This window comes from Dama dama, chromosome 33 (assembly GCF_033118175.1).
Source record: "Dama dama isolate Ldn47 chromosome 33, ASM3311817v1, whole genome shotgun sequence".
NCBI classification, from domain to species: Eukaryota; Metazoa; Chordata; class Mammalia; order Artiodactyla; family Cervidae; genus Dama; species Dama dama.
The window spans coordinates 17,986,795-18,004,005 of record NC_083713.1 but is presented as its reverse complement, the minus strand read 5'-3'; the positions used below and the strand labels follow the sequence as shown (position 1 = coordinate 18,004,005).

Genomic DNA, 17,211 nt, shown 5'->3' with positions numbered 1-17,211 from the left:
TTTTATATCTCTCCTTATAGAAAAATATAAACATCTTACAAGCATATTTTTGAAACACAATCACTTCTTAATTTGGAGACTTCATACAAGAAATAGAAAAAAATGCTCATTAAGTTTGGATTTTCTTCAAATACGATGGTTGTAGCTTCCTATGATATGGTATGTGGTATGCAGTAAAAAGGTACAAGCTGTTCTGTCTCAACACGCACTAATCTACACTTATTTGTGTACGGAGTATTAACCTAAGAACAAATGTCTAAAAATAACTGGGCTATCATAATAAATACCCTAAAATAACTTTGTTTATAAAAAACCTGAAAAATTTGACTCCAGTAATTGACTCTTCAACAGATGTAATCTGTCACTCTACATTCTTTTGGCAATTATGTTTTCTAGGGAAAAAAATCAGAACTAAATTCATTTGCAATTTTGCAATAATATTGGTCCAGGAAGTGGTTCAGGAGAAGTTGGAATTCCTAAGACATTTCCATAATTTATGGGAAAAGTACTTTAGCATATTTGAAATCAGTACAGTCATAGAAAAATATCTGCCTTATTCCTAAGTGCATCAGCTCTCCAAATAGGCAGAGAACAGGCAGCTGTCTAAATATTATGATGTAAGAAGAGGTACAAAGTCCTAATTTTCTGAATCATCTCCATCTATCATTGTGTTTCTTGACACCTGGATTAAAATTGTCATTGCTTGAAGCTTTCCTCAGACTATGAGAAAAGAAGCCATATTCTTTAGGGGAAATTTTTTTTTTTTTTTTAAATGTTTATCAAAAATATTGCAAGGGAATGGAGGTAAATCTTGGGAATGAAGTTAACTTCAATTAGGAATACATTATGACTAGAAGAATGAGATGTTGGCCCAACAAGAATGAGAAATTGCGTGTCATAATGGGGAAAAAAAAACTACAGTTGACTCTTCAATAAAGAGAGTTTGAAATGCTTAGTTCCACTTACACATGGATTTTTTTTTTTTTCACTGAACATGTACTACTGTTGTCAAACTCAAATTTGTGTGCCTAACACACAAAAAGGCGAAACAAACCCAAACTCTTTTGGAGTGGAGAAACGATTATTTATTGCAGGGCCTTGCAAGGAGAAAGGGATTGCTCATGCTCAAAAGACCCAAACTCCCCAATGGGCTTCAGGGAAGAAGTTTTTACAGGCAAGATTTGGAGAGAGGTCTGCAGGCTGTGTGGCTTTCTTCTGGGTTGACTGCTGGTAAGGTAACAGAGTGGTGTCTCAGGAATCTCAACCATCAGCCTTCTGGTTCCAAAGTGGGGTCCACATGCTTTGCTCAGGCTGAAGTTACCATCCTCCACTTGGGTGGGAGCCTTAATTCCTGTAGAAGAACTCAGAGATGTGTGTCAAATAGATATATACACATCCTCCTAGGAGAAACCAGGTTCAGGCCCCGTGGCTGCACTGGTGTTTCTGCATTCCCTCACTCCCCTGCTGGCTCAGATAGTGAAGAATGTGCCTGAAGTGCGGGGTACCTGGGCTCAAACCCCTGGAAAAGGGAATGGCTACCCTCTCCAGTATTCTTGCCTGGAGAACTCCATGGACAGAGGAGGCTGGCGGGCTACAGTTCATGTGGTTGCAAAGAGTTGGACATACATGACTGAGCGACTAACACTCCTAATTAGTAACTGTTTAAATCTGCCCTTTGGAACCCAGGGAAGGTCGAAGAGGCTGAAAGTCTTTTCCTACAAACAAGATAGAGGAACATGGCTTTTATGGTTGGGAGATCTCACAGGGTCTGGCTCATTTCACTAATGTACTACATGATCTGTGGTTGGTTGAATCCAGAGGTGCAGAAACACAAATATAGAGGGTTGACTGTAAAGTTATATGTGGATTTTCCAGTGTGTGTGTGTGTGTGTGCGCGTGTGTGTACTGGGGGTGAGGTGGGAGTTGGTGCCTTTAACTTCTATGTTGTTCAAGGGACAACTGTAAATTCCAAACCAGGTATTTTGGGTTTTGATATCAACTTGCCAAGGCATCTTAGGCAACTCATTTAATTTTTGGCAGACACAAATTCCCAACTGTGAAATGGGAATAATAGCAGAAGCCCTTTTCATGTTCTAGTGTAATGTTGAGGATAGAATGATATAATTTTTGCCCTGATATATTGAGAAGTGTTGTAATAATATGTTATTACTTTATTAAACAACATGATAGAATCAGGAGAATAATGGGGGCAACGAAAGAAGAGTCTAACTATAGGTTAATGTTAATTGTAAATATTGGTAAGATAGAATAAAGGTGCAAAGGAAAGAAAGAGGATAAAACTTCCAAAGTGATCCTTCAGTCTGAGACAGCTTGGATGCCACGTTAAGAGGTTGGGGTTAGTCATGCTTAAACTGAACCTCACTTTTATCTAGAATTAACTATGATCATAATACAAGAATAAATAGGTGAGAGGGGAGATATAGATGAACAAGAACAACAAAATAAGAGGTGTCAAGAACTAGAGATTCTGCTTACTTATATTTTCAAAACCAAATGGAAATAATGATGAGGAGGAACTCAAAAGCTAAATTGTTGGGGGAATTTTTAAAAAGGTTTTCTTTGCTATGTTTTCCTAGAGTCTTTAGGAGATTGCTTTTAATATGTTCTGATATCATGTGTATCAATATCTGGCATTTTCTCCACAATTGTTTTCTCCACAATTTACTGAATACATGTTTAATCTGAGAAAACTGTCGAATTTTAAGCACTTTAAAAGTGAGTTGTGACAATTCTGGGCCAAACACTTGTTTTACAATCACTCAAATACTGTCATCTGATTATTTACAAATCCACATAGTGAAGTTGATCATAAGTGCTCAGGGCTTTATAGTAATAAAATTATCGTCTCAGGAACAAAAGAAAGTGTGAAACCAGTGTGATGATTTTTAACCCTGACCTGAAAGTCTGCTACTCATTCTTCAAATAATACCTTACCCATGAGGAGACAATTACTGACTCTGCAAAAAAATGTCTGAAATTTTCTCTATTACTTTAGTTTCAGTCATTAGTATAAATTTCAGATTTAACTTGAATTTCACTCCTCAGACATGGTGGAATATTTCCCATCTTTGTCTAGTTCTCAGCTCATCAAAAGTTGCATTCAAAGATGGAGGAATAGGGGAGAAAAAGGGAATATCCCAGTTGCCTTTCATTTTCCCTATCTTCTTCCATCCCAGAAAGAGAGCGGAGGGAAGACATTAAAAAGGGAGAATAGATTATTCAAGACACTTTGGGCTTCACATCTCAAAATCCAAATTTAATTTACTTTAGTTCTAGTTATTAGTGTAAAGTTCAAATTACACTTCAGCAGAACTAAAGAGCTTCTTGATTAAACTGAAAGAGGAGAGTGAAAAAGTTGTCTTAAAACTCAACATTCAGAAAACTAAGATCATTGCCTCCAGTCCCATCACTTCATGGCAAATAGATGGGGAAACAATAGAAACAGTGACAGACTTTATTTTCTTGGGCTCCAAAATCACTGCAGATGGTGACTGCAGCCATGAAATTAAAGGGTGCTTGCTCCTTGGAAGAAAAGCTATGACCAACCTAGACAGCATATTAAAAAGCAGAAACATTACTTTGCCAACAAAGGTCTGTTTAGTCAAATCTATGTTTTTTCTAGTAGTCATGTATGGATGTGAGAATTGGACTATAAAGAAAGCTGAGCCCCGAAGAATTGATGCTTTTGAACTGTGGTGTTGAGAAGACTCTTGAGAGTCTGTTGTACTTCAAGGAGATCCAACCAGTCAATTCTGAAGGAAATCAGTCTGAATATTCATTGGAAGGACTAACCTGAAGCTGAAACTTCAATACTTTGGCCACCTGATGTGAAGAACCAACTCATTGGAAAAGACACTGATGCTAGGAAAGATTGAAGGCAGGAGGAGAAGGGGACGAAAGAGGATGAGATGGTTGGATTGCATCACTGGCTCGATTAACATGAGTTTGAGTAAGCTCTTGGAGTTGGTGATGGACAGGGAAGCCTGGCATGCTGCAGTCCATGGGGTGGCAAAGAGTCAGCCATGACTGAGGGACTGAAGTGACTGAAGAGAAATTTATTGAAAGACTATTTGACTACTTTATGAGGGAAAGCAAATCACTAGGCAAGAAAGGAAAGGAAGCAGCTGAGACTCAGGAAACAAAGAGAACCAAAGGCTGCCATCTCATCCATTTCCTTTATTATAACTTCATCCTCCCTACAGTCCCCTGAAGACCAGCTGTCGCCTGAAGTAGGAAACATGGGCATCAAGAGCAAACAAGTTTAACACGATGTATCATCCATAAATTAAAGACTCTCGTATAATGACTTGGTTTCAAACAACAAGATCATGGGAAAGGGATTGTACTAAGAGCAGCATGGGTCAGATATCCCTGTCCTTGGCATAGCAGTCAGAGGATAAGATAAGAACCAGGCAGGGCTGATTGTTACCTGATATTTGGAGTGGGGAGAAGAGTGGTTCTGAAGGAAAGTGAGTGGGAAGGATAGTCATTCCCTATAAGAAGGGGAGGGTAGAGAAAAGACTAAATGATAGACATTCATCATAAAGAACAAATCAGGATTATCTGGGGGATATTGTTACTTGTTGAGAAATAAATTTTTCTTAACAACTTGCAAAATTATACCTCTTATTTCTATCCACTTCTAACCATATTATGGTACTACTGTTGGTGAATTTCCAGAACATGCAGCCTCTAATTATAAAAAGGGATTGTTCTCAGAAACTTGATTTCTAAGGAATTTGGATCTGAAAATACATAGAATCAATGCTATTTTTTTGGGCCAATTTATAGAAACAGGGTCCATAATATTGCCTAAATTATTATAGTAACAGCCCATTTCATTCTAACAAAACACCCATTACGGTATCTATCTAGAAAGTCCAGTTGCCCCATACCATGGAAGACATTTTACCTTCTAGTGGTTTTACCTGGAAATCAGGCAGCCAGGTTGTGGTTGGGTAAGAGAAGGCGGGAAGGGAACTCTGCTGGGACTCCCAGGCACCAGCTGTTTTGTCATTTTCTGGGTCTGGTTTGGTACAAAGCAGAGAACAGAATAAAAGTCTGAAAACCTGTGTTCTAGATTGAACGATTGCTCTCTGCTGTGGGACTTCAGAAAATAGGCACTGGTTCACATCTTAATACGATGGTGGTGGTAGTCACAGTATGTGTTAACATATTGTTAGGTGGTAACAGTATGTGTTCCTCCAGAGGAACTGCCCAACCGAGGGATCAAACCCTGGTCTCCTGCATCACAGGCAGGTTTTTTACAGTTTGAGCTACAAGGAAGTCCATATATATAAATATATATATATGTTTTCCCTCTCAGTAGTATCTATTATTTAAGTGAGAAATGAAACAAATATCTAAGAAAAGGTAAGTAGACTATAGATGCACAATAAGTTTAGGGGAAAAATTGAAATAATTTCAAGTCATTTGGTTGTGCTAAGCCATAAACATACTTCAAGAGAATTCTGCCTCTTAAGGCTATGGTTTTTCCAGTAGTCATGTATGGATGTGAGAGTTGGACTAAAAAGAAAGCTGAGCACTGAAGAATTGATGCTTTTGAACTGTGGTGTTGGCGAAGGCTCTTGACAGTCCCTTGGACTGAAATGAGATCCAACCAGTCCATCCTAAAGGAGATCAGTCCTGGGTGTTCATTGGAGGGACTGATGCTGAAGCTGAAACTCCAATACTTTGGCCACCTGATGCGGAGAGCTGACTCATTTGAAAAGACCCTGATACTGGGAAAGATTGAGGGCAGGAAGAGAAGGGGATGACAGAGGCTGAGATGGTTGGATGGCATCACTGACTCAATGGACATGGGTTTGGGTGGACTCCAGCAGTTGGTGATGGACAGGGAGGCCTGGCGTGCTGCGGTTTGTGGGGTTGCAAAGAGTCAGACACGACTGAGCAACTGAACTGAACTGAACTGAATCTGTAGGTTTAAATGAAATTCAACATGAGTTTTTTAAAAAAGACTTACATTAAGTTTTGTTAATAATTTTAGAATTTTTCTAATATAAAGGTGATTGTAAATTAAATGCAGTGTATATATACTGAAAGTAAGATTGTTTTCCTTTTTAAAAGAAGAATTTGAAAATTCAAAAGTCATGGTTTTAGGGCAATTAATTTATAATGTCAAAGGTAAGTTTGAGGGTTCTAAGTTTGGTTTTGAAAAGAATTTCCCAGGTAAGAGGTAATCCTGTGTTGAGAAACTGAATAAATTTGGTAGGCAAATACTTGTTTTTCCTAGTTATTGCATTTTTATATCATAGGATAGAAATAACAGAAAATTAGAATTTTAAGCAAAAAAATTTTTTTACTATTTTTTCCTTTGTCATGTAAACAATGTAAATTTGCTTCTCACTAGGCCTTTTGCATCAAGTATTAATAAAATCAAGATTTGAAAAGAATAAACTGTATCAGCTCATCCAAGGAGAGTTTGTTAAAGATCTATGTAAAAAGAGAGATTGTGACTTTACACATGGGCAACAAGTAAAACAGACCAACTGGAGGGCAGAAAATCAAAAAAGAAAGTGGGTCAGTGAGTCCCATGGTGATACAATAAATTGCTATTATTTAAATGGATGGTCAGAGAGTAAAACTGCCTGTGAACAAGAATGCCTAGGAGAACAATGGTAAATCTGAACAGAAGAAGCAAGGTCAGAGAAAAAGAGTGGCAAAGCTCAGAGCGTGAACTGCAAGTCCTTGGGTCAGGCAGAGGATGAAACAGAACAATCTCATCATTCAGAAGCTTCCTGGCCGCCAGCAAGCTGCATAATGAAACGCAAACAGAGCTGAGGCCCTCCGCAGAGAAATCGGGAAGCAAAACAGCCTCAGGACAGGGAGAGAGCTGAGCTGATTTTGAAACTACATGAAACTATCAACTCATCAGGATTAGCACTTTCCCACAAAGACAAAAATTAAGTAACAGGAGAATCACTGAGGAGACCAAAATACTTAAATCAAGTCCATTTACATTACTTATATTGTGAAAGTCATGTACCCAATGGGATTAATTAACTGTGCTTGGTGATTAAAACAACTTTATATACTGAGGAAGTACCATTTCTCCTTTTCATCTTTAAGATTTCCTGCATATTTTCTTGGATAGGTAGAATTTCAGAAACATAATTACTAAATGAGTAGAGATTGGTAATCTGAAATAGTATGGGAGACTGAGAAGAATAAACTAACTCCAGGCCAAAAATAATCTACCCTTTCTATTTGTTATAAGAGATGTGCTTAAATGGATTGGGCAGAAGTTCATCCATCTGAAAAAAAAAAACTGGCTACGTTGAAAATTCTTTATACATTGAAGAGGAAATTTTTTTCAAGTGAGATAATTTTAAAGTTTGTTAAATGATCAAAAGTTAGTTAGATCAAAAGTTAGTCATTTCCTTATTTAAAATGCACTGAGCATCTGTAATGTTCAGGCATTGTTCTGAGCTCTGCCAATCAGTCAACAAATAAAACAGTATGTTGGCTCCAATTTCATGGTGCTGGTATTCTAGTGGAGGCCCACCACAAATCCATAAATAAATAGGCAACCAAGAAGTGATTAGTGCTCAAAAGGATGGAAAAAATAAGCTAAATCACATTGAACATAAAAGATACATGAGATGTTTTAAATGGGACTTCCAGTGGTCTTCTCTGAAGTGATGACATCTCAACAAAGGCCTAATGAGGTGAAGAAAAAATGCATATGAGCCCCTCAGAAGAAAAGGAATCCAGTAAACAGAATGAGGCGAACAAGGTCTGAGGCTGTGCAAGGCCTGTGTGTAAAATACCGATGGAGCCAAGCAAGTGAGGGAACGGTTAGAAGGAGACAAGTCCAGAACGAGACAGAACTTAATCATGTAGCATCTTAATGATTACGAATTTATGGTGAGTCATTTGAATTTCATTCTTAGGATAAGAATAATGAAAAAAAAAAAGAATAATGAGAAGTCATCAAAGATTTTCAGTGGAGGAATGATGCAATGTTTTGAGAGATTTTTCTGTAAATTATTTGAGGAGTTAACTATAGAGTAGAAGAAGAGAAAGTGGGGAAACCAGTTAGAAGGCTGTCTGAGATCCTCCAAGTAGAGATTAATGATGGATGGGACTAAGGTGGTAGTGCTGGAACTGATGAAAGCTGATTAGATTTGGAACACAATTTTGCATGTAGAGGCTTCACAATTTGGTCATGCATTGGAAAAGGAGTATGAAAGGAACAAGATGATGCAAGGAATACATTAGACCTGAGAATATTCTGTTAACTAAGATGGAAAGGATTTGGAAAAGAGAAGGTTGGTAGGGGTGAGGTGCTTGTTTCTGTTTGAAGATTCAGGACAGAATCAAGACCATGTTTTTAGATATACTAAATTTGGGATGCCTATTAAACATTTAAAAGTCAGAATACAGTTAGGCTGTTGGTTATATGAATCTGAACTCAGACGTGGGACTGGGACTGGGACTGACAATACACAGTTGGAAATCATCAATTTACACATTATATTTAAATCAGTATTGGATGAGATACCTGAGAAGTGAGTACAAATAGAGAAAACATTCAGTAACCAAGTCCTGGAAGTGGCTGGCATGTAGAGTGAGAATGAAAAGGATTGTCTAGCTGGCTATAAAGGCCAAGAAGGAGTGGCCAATGAGGTAAGTGGAAAAACAGGTGTGTTTGATCATTTTGAAATTAAATTAGTGTTTCAACAAAAAGTGACCAATTATGTTAAATGCTGTCAAGGTTTTATGTAAAATGGGTGTGAAATGTCAGTTTCACTGGATTTCCCCAGATGGAGTTGTTGGGGAAATTTGACAAGAACTATTTTAAAGGAGTGATGGATATAGAAGTCTGATTAGAGTATGTTAAGGAAAGGTTATACATCTTTTTTTATACTATAGGAGTTTTGTTCTAAAGAGAAGGGGCAGTGACTAGAGGTAGAATGGAGTCAGGAGAGAGTTTCTTGGAATGGAATAAATGAAAATATGTTTTTGTGGTTATGGAAATATTTTAGTAGGATGGGAGAAATTGATGATGCCAGAGAGAGACAGTTTATAATTTTTGGAGAATTCTTTGAAAGGGTGAGAGATACTGTGAAAAAGAGGGGTGGATAAAAATGAAGGGTGGGGCTTACGAGAGGAGGCAGAGATATGGGTATAGATTCAAATATATTGGTAGATTTGGCCATGCTGATATCAATTCATTAATGGTTACTTCAAATATTTCTGTAAAATCAATTAAATGTGAAGAGAGCACAGGGTTGTTAGAGATTTGAGGAGAGAAAAAACAATCTAACGGTCTCTGGTGCATTTAGACAACTGATGTTCAGTGATTATTGACACAGATGGATTAATTAATACCATAAGGCTGACTGTCCCCCTGACAATCGGTGAGCAAGAGCTTTAATCCACGGACGGAGGGGGTTGCCTGCAGAAACAGCACAGTCAGCTCTAAGAGTCATCTTGAAACTAACCATGCAGTGGTCTGATCAGTGTTATCTTGATTGTTTTAAGTACAGTTACTCTTCATTCCCATGGTTTGTTCCCATTTCCTTCTGGCCTGTTCTCAGGATTTGGGCAGCTCAAGTCATGGCTACAGTCTGGTCATCACACAGGTAACTCCTTTCACCTGGCGGGGTTTTCAGCATCCACAATACAGCTCAAAAGAAGCTCAAAAGGGGTTTCAAGAGCTAAGAGACAGTTCAGAATATTATCTACAACCCTTGAGGAGAAACTAGAAGTCGTTGACTTTGCTTAATGACCAAATGATTATCTTTTGGTCTCCTTTGTTTTCTTTCGTTTCTGCATTTTTAAACTTTTTTGGTTAAACTTATTTTCTGACTAAAGTTTTTCTACAGACAAAAGGCAGGCTGAGGACTTGGGAGCCCAGGGAAAGGGCCGTAGGGCCCTGCTCCATTTCAAGGGTATGGTAGCCTAGAGTGACCATTGCTTCAGTAGAAAGGTACTCTCCTTGGAAGGCAGAGACGTTGAAAATGCCAGGACAGGACATCCTTATGTGGACACACTTAAAAAAAAAAATAGGTGTCATTTGTTCTGTGGCTTTAAATGCAACTCTCCATTCATTATTTTATTTCTAGTGCTTTCAAGGCTAACCACTGACTCCTGCTGATTGATGCATTCTTTAATTTAGATATGCTATTGTGTTCAAACAATGACAGCCAAGCCTTGCAAGAGAAGGAGTCATTCTGTCTCTTGCTATAAGTGAAATTGCCCAACACTGTTTAGCTCCATTATGTGTAGGCTTAAAAATTTAACTTTACTTCTGAGTTCATGGAATGCATTAGCTTTGAAGAAAAAGGGAGAGCACTTGGCTGTAGAGAGCAAAAGAGACAGTTGGTCTATCAAAGTGATTTCAACATTGTCTAAGTAGCAGTATCCTCACGAAATTAAAAAATCATATTCTTGCCTGATTCTAGCCTTAGACTTACTGATAAAGGTATGAACACTTTGCATGTTGAAAAATGAGACTAGATTACTCTTCAATGATACTCTTTGAATTCATAGTTCTAATGATAGCAGGTAAGTGTACTTCGTCTCCTATCTTCTCCTCAGTATTTACTACTTAATCTTTTACCCAGGTTTTACTCTTGGGCAACAGCTTTGGTAAAATATATGATAAGTAAAATATACATAAATATGTAATACTTCTGAATATTTATGAGTATCAGACAAACATGCTGCCTCTATTCCTATGTATGATTAAGAAATTAGCATATTAGGCATTTATTCTTCTGCAGAGAAATGCTTCTCTAAGTAATGAGTAGTTAAGTGAAATGATTACGTGTGGATCTGCAATTTACATGAACTGAACAGTCATAGTATGGGAGCAGAGAATAACTGTGCTATGTATATGGAATTACTTTAAATAAAGTAGAAAAGGATGGATTTAAGGTGAGTTCAGGACATATTTGGTGTTTACCTTTGGAATGAAATGGATAGGTGATTTGATCTCTGTGACCCTAAGTATTAAATTAATAGATAGCTATTTATTATAAATGAATGACAAAAAGATTAGATAAAATACATGTGAAAGCATTTTGGGAAATGCAAAGCACATTTTCAGTCTGACAAATGGTGGGCATTTACTTCGTAGCCTTAATGTACCATATTATAACTTAAATTATATTCCTTGGGTAAATTAATATGATTATTTTGATAAAATTTGAAGGATTGATATACAAGCAATCTATCATCTTTTTAGAGCTATTTCGTGCATAGTAAGCCTTCAGAAAACTAATGATTGTTAAATGTATTTTTCAAATAGTTTTCTCATATAGAAATTAGACTTGCTATTTTGCTTAATCTAACCAGCATATTGCTCCATCAATGACTCTCCAAATTATTATCTCCTGAGTTGGACCTCTTCTTCCTCACATCAGAACTCTCCAAATGCTTTATTTCTATAACATGCTTTCATTGAATTAATTTCTTTTGTATGCACACCATCACCTCTGAGCTACATTCCCATCTGATTTGCAGTTGTGTCTCTCCCCTGTTCAACACACAGAAGGAACATTATTATATTGAACTCATATTGCTGCTTTTCTGATAACTCGAACATTATTTGGAACTTGGTTCTATTCTGAGAATTTTGCCAGGTTAAATTTAAATTCTACATCTTCCTGATTACAAATTCTATTAAAAACATCAACAGCAATGATGAAAAAAAGACTAAGAAGTTACATCTATATCTGTTATTCATTGAAAGAATTCGATAATGAAAAGGGCCTCATGATCTTAAGTTACTACATTTTCCTTCCGGTTTTATTTGGAAAAGATCAATGACAATGGAAGATTGAGCCCTAGTGGTCCACATGAAAAGCCCCCAGTAGAAATTAGGGGCCCCGGTTTGTGTCCTAACCCAGCCCATGATTGCTATGTATATTTAAACAAGTCCCTTTGCCAACTGAAATTGTCCTTTCATCTTTAAAGTGAAGAGACTAGACTTGAACTCATATTCACAACTATTTGTGAGTCAGAGACCCTTCTGAGATTCTGCTGAAAACTATGGACCTTCTTCTCTGAAGAGGCACAGATATAAGTATAAATAGAATTCCAAGAGGGTCAGAGGCTCTCAAAATACACACACAAATTCCCTAGAGGACTTTAGAATGACTTGAAGTGACTAAAATATGCAGCTGAAAAACATGAATTCATTTGCATTTGCTACTCCCAATGTGAATTAGTTTTAAAATGTGGATTTGGGCCATTTATGTCATTTAAAGTTAGAATTACTTTTTTGTAACTTACAGAACTCACAGCAGAGCAGATTCTTCAGTAGAAAAGATCTGCTTTGTATATGAGTAGCATCTCAGGGCCCTTGAGTTTTTTAGTCTGTCCTGCTACTTACTGCAGGATTCCTTCTTTAACTCTCCTCTGAAATGCAAATTTCACTTTGACTTGAACACACACAGTGATGGGGAGCTCATTCACATGCTTACTGCTGGGCATACATGAAGAACTTAGAAATTTTCTTCTTTATATTAAACCATACAGATGTCCCCAACTTGATGATGGTTCAACTTACAATGGTTCAAAAAGCAATATACATTCAGAAGAAACTATATTTCAAATTTTGAATTTTAATCTTTTTCTGGCTAACGATATGTAGTAGGCTATGGTCTCCTAATGCTGGGCAGGGCAGTGAGCACACTCCAGTCACCCATACCATGATGAATGAAAACAACCAATGATGAATGAAAACAACCAATACACTTCCAACCATCCTGTACGCATACTGCCATTCTGGTTTACACTTCCAGTATGGTGTTCAATAAATTGCATGATGTGCCACACTTTATTATAAAGTAGGCTTTGTGTTAGGTAATTTTGCCCCACTGTAGGCTAATATCTATGTTCTGAGCACATTTAAAATGGTCTAGGCTAAGCTATGCTCTTCAGCAGGGTAGATATATTAAATGCATTTTCCACTTATGATATTTTCAGTGGTTTACCCTTTTGTAAATCAAGAACTATCTGTAATTTGCCTTTACCACATGAATGTCTGCTCTCAGTAGCTACTTAGATAAATTTTATTTCTTTTTCCAGGCTTTGAGGAAATCAACGGCAACCTCTTTTGTCCTCTTAATTTTCTTTATGCCTGACAGTCCAGTTTTATATCCAGTTCTTTTGGAAAAGATTTCATAAAACTGCTTTCAATCCCAGTTATTTCCTTCAATGGAACTCTTGAATTGCCAAGTCCAGAACTGGGCAGCATAATCCAGAAAAGTTCTGACCAGGACACAGCTCAAGAGAAGTTTCCTCTCTTGAACTGCTGCCTCTGCTGTTAGAAGGGCTCAGTTCTTACACACAGGTGACTCTGCTGGGTCACCGTGAAATGGTGGTCACTTGAACCCCTAACCATAACCAATCTAGGTTGTCCTCATTCCCTTTTAGTACCAAAATAACCTTCCTACAGAAAAAGCTCCCTTTGACCTCTACCTTAATCACTTAGGCCATCTTCCCATGGCCTTTGGAATACTAGTTTTGTCATTCATCATGTCATCTTTTCTTCCAAGTTTCATGTCCTCTACTAATATAATAAACCTGCCCATTTTTCCCTCTGAATTAATTGATAAACATATGGCCTGTGGTTTGCCAAATGTAAGCCTCCTTTTATGGATGAATTCTTCGTAATTCTTCACTCAGTCACTTTACAGCTTCACCCAGCTCACATCTAACCTCCTGACCTACCGAATGGAGAAGAGCATGAGTATAATGTTCTGGGTGGGGCAACGCTTCTTTTCTTTTTCTTCTTTTACTCCATCTGCTTTCTTTTCCTCAAACTATTTTCTTCATTCCTTCATGGATTCATATTGCATCCTTGTCTTGTCTATGGTTTCTTCTCTTGGGTGTTCATTCCTGCTATGGAGAAAAGCACCTCTGTGCATCTGGGAACCCCTCTGCTTTCCGCCCTCGTGAACCCTGGCTATGTCTCTCCTGCTTCAGGAGGCCCTTTGCCACATGCTGGGAATCAGCACCTGTGCAGGTGAGGTGTTTTCCTATGTGCTCATTAGCATCTGGCAGAAGAGGAAGCTTTGAGAATTTCATCAACACCTCCAGACCAAATTGCTTCCCTTCACCTCCAGAATTACTCAAATATTGAATGTGGGTTCAAAGAAAATTTAAATATAAAGCATATGTGTGTCTGGAGATAGGAGGAGGAGCATGGGGAGAAACATGTTAGACAGTCCTCATAGACTTCACACTAATCTCAGCATTTATTGCATCTAAAACCAACCAAACATTGCTGGCAAGGAAAAAGAGTCAAAAGACAAATTAACTAACATCTGTTACTCAATGGAAAGATGATATTAGTGATAAATGCTTTGGGAACCAAAGAATCTGTGGTTCTGTAGAATAGCTTGTGTTGTTACCAACTCCTACCTCATCAACATCTTTCACCTGGAAATGGTTAATGCCACACTCGACTAAGGCTGAGAAGGCACGTTTCAAGGTTTGCTGGAGTCATTTTACTTTAAAGAAGCCTTTCTCATATAACTTTGTGGCCATTATTATTACAAAATTAATAAGTAAATAGACCTATAGTCAAAATATGGGGAATAGCTGATTAATGGTTTAATAAATTGGAAATTCTAGTTACCATTTTTTTTTAAATGTTTGACCCCTTCATACAGACAAATCAATGTTGGTGTTGAATTAACCCTAATTTAAAGAAAATTGTCTGAATACAACTTCATTACTCTGGAATTACCTCAAGGATAAAAGGGATGAACTCTGGAGACAGTAAAACCTTTGGGAACCCAGAGAGATGCAGGCAATTTTAGCTCAGGAAAGAGTGGAAGGCAGCTGAGTGATTACTGTGCTTTAATATTTCAGAGGGAATGACAAGATGGTTTGAACCAGATTAGTAGGTAATCCTACAATAAATCCTAGAGATTGATAGATTAATTTAGGTTAGCATCCAAAAAGTTAGAGGTGAAAGTGAGTTGGGTGTCTCCTGACAATGGAACTTTATACTTCATTCACTCATTCATTCATTCAGTCAGTCTAGACTGAGGAACTTTGATGTGTCAGAACTTCTCTTGGAACCACACTATCATTGTTGTTTTTCAGTCACCCAGTCATGTCCAACTCTGCAACCCCATGGACTGCAGCATGCCAGGCCTCCCTGTCCTTCACCATCTCCCGGAGTTAGGCCAAGTTCATGTTCATTTCATCAGTGGTGCCGTTCAGCCATCTCATCCTCTGACACCTTCTCTTCCTTATGCCCTTGATCTTTCCCAGCATCAGGGACTTTTCCAATGAGTCAGCTGTTTGCATCAGATGACCAAAATACTGGAGCTTCAGCTTCAGCATCAGTTCTTCCAGTGAGTATTCAGGGATGATCTCCCTTAAGATTGACTGGTTTGATCTCCTTGCTGTCCAAGAGACTTTCAGGAGTCTTCTCCAGCACCACAGTTTGAAGGCATCAGTTCTTTGACATTCTGCCTTCTATACAGTCCAGCTCTCACAACTGTACATGCCCACTGGGAAGACCATAGCCTTGACTATATGGACCTTTGTCAGCAGAGTAATGTCTCTGCTTTTCAACACACTGTCTAAGTTTGTAATCACTTTCCTGCCAAGAAGCAATCGTCTTCTGATTTCATGGCTGTAGTCACCCTCCACAGTGATTTTGGAGCCCAAGAAGAGGAAATCTGTCTTTGCTTCCACATTTTCCCCTTTTATTTGCCATGTAGTAATAGGGTCGGATGCCTTGATCTTAATTATTTTTAAATACTTAGTCTTAAACCAGCTCTTTCTCTCTCTTCCTTCAGCCTCATCAAGAGGCTCTTTAGTTCCTCTTCTCTTTTTGCCATTAGAGTGGTATCATCAGCATAACTGAGGTTGCTGATGTCACTGAGGTTACTATCCTTGTAACCTTGAACAAATCATTTATCTTCTTGGAATCTAAATTTCACCATCCAGGTATTTTTTCTTCTATCCAGGTATTTTTTTCACTACATCTAGGTGTAGTTATTGTGAGGTTTAGTAACTCAGGAATGTAAGACTCTAGCAGAGTGACTGATTGAATGCTCATTAAACTCCCTTTCCTTCTCCTTAGGATTTAGAGCTCTTTTTCTCCTATGTAATCTCTACCAAGATGAAATAAGTTCCATTTGTTAACAACAAAGTTCTCTCTATGGTGGCTGTGAGTGATCTGGGCTTGCAGATGAAATTAAAGTATTTAAATATTATTACAACCAATCAAATATATTTTCAAGATAATCCCCCAAGCCTAGGGATGTCATTCTTTGTCAAATGGTTCTCCGAGGCTTGCTGACTACAGTATATGCAAATCCACTCTCTCTCTCTTTTTTAGTTTCTTCCTTTCATAGTAAACAAGAGCAGTGACTTTCTTTCATTTATTAATTCTAACTACAATGTTTTTCAAAAATATTTAGGAAAATCTCATAAACCAATTTTTGAAAAATATAATATCTATAAACTTTTCAATGTTAAGCACCACTATAATGCAAAGTGTCAGCTAGTATGTTTTAACAGAATAGACCCAAGTGAAATGAAAGATAATTTTGTAGAGAATGGTTGTAGTAATTGCCTTGATTTACACCCCAAATTTGAATTAATTTTGAAAAAAATCTGACCATACATTAGTGTGGAACTTCCAAAGACATATATTTAAGTGTCACATTATTAATTCCATCAATCATTTATACAATCAGTATTAATGAACACCTCCTTTTTGCCAGGCTGTGTGCTTGGGACTCCAAAGTGAAACTCTGTAATCCTGACATCAGCAAGTTTGTTCTAGTGAGAAAGACATGTAAACAAATACAGTTCTATAAAGTAATTGATACAAAAGAAAATGATCCAAGAGCAGAGGGAAATATTTGAAAGACCAAGGAGGTTCACTTGGAGAACTTGGGGAGCCTTCACAGAGGAGGCCAGCTGAGATCAGGATGAGTGAGAGGTTATCAGGTGGGTGAATAGGAAGAAGCTATTTGGCAGGGAGAATAGAATGAGAAAAAGACGGAGGTTTGAGGGAGCCTAGAGTGACCTGTGGGCAGCCTGGTGGCTCAGATGGTGAAGAATTCGCCTGCAATGCAGGAGACCCAGGTTCAATCCCTGGGTTGGTAAGCTCCCCTGGAGAAGAGAATGGCTAAGTATGGCTAGAACATTCCAGTGTTCTTGCCTGGAAAATTCCATGGACAG

The 17,211-nt window shown here is 37.9% G+C and overlaps 1 protein-coding gene across 2 annotated transcripts in view; it reads left to right on the top strand.

The window, feature by feature from the left end:
* The window catches only part of PPP1R1C (protein phosphatase 1 regulatory inhibitor subunit 1C), a 123,337-nt gene that overhangs the window by 105,209 nt on the left and 917 nt on the right, over window positions 1-17,211 (top strand). The gene's annotated exons all lie outside the window — the stretch shown is intronic.